General features: G+C 29.5%; 1 protein-coding gene across 1 annotated transcript in view; it reads right to left on the reverse strand.

Moving 5' to 3' along the window:
* Positions 1-447, reverse strand: part of LOC119594559 — a gene marked incomplete in the record, with an annotated part of 82,416 nt that overhangs the window by 12,033 nt on the left and 69,936 nt on the right.

The raw sequence follows: 447 nt of genomic DNA on the forward strand, positions 1-447 counted from the left end.
AATATGTACTCATCATCATATTGAGGCTTAGTGAAACAATATTCAATATAGCATAATAGCAACATTTTTTAATGCCAAGGATCAACGTCACACACGTTATCGAGATGCGCACAAATAATGTCAAATTAAAGGACCTCTGTGTAAAAAACTGATAACGAATATATGTGTACGTATAATCATGTCAATTACATTAACGTATTGTGTTGTTGACTATAGCTGTATAATATATGCGTTAGGAATATGCATTATCAATAGAAGAGTATAGTTTGTTAGATGTATAATCGTATCAGTTAGTATCACATGCATGAAGCAGCAGAATATAGTATAGTAATGATGTAGTGAATATGATATTATTAAATAATATGATATGTAAATATTTTTGACAGTAGCGGTGTGTAATATGATTAATATGCACTATAATAGTGTGTTGTGGTATAGTATTGACAG

Source organism: Penaeus monodon, chromosome 34 (assembly GCF_015228065.2).
Source record: "Penaeus monodon isolate SGIC_2016 chromosome 34, NSTDA_Pmon_1, whole genome shotgun sequence".
Taxonomy (NCBI): Eukaryota; Metazoa; Arthropoda; class Malacostraca; order Decapoda; family Penaeidae; genus Penaeus; species Penaeus monodon.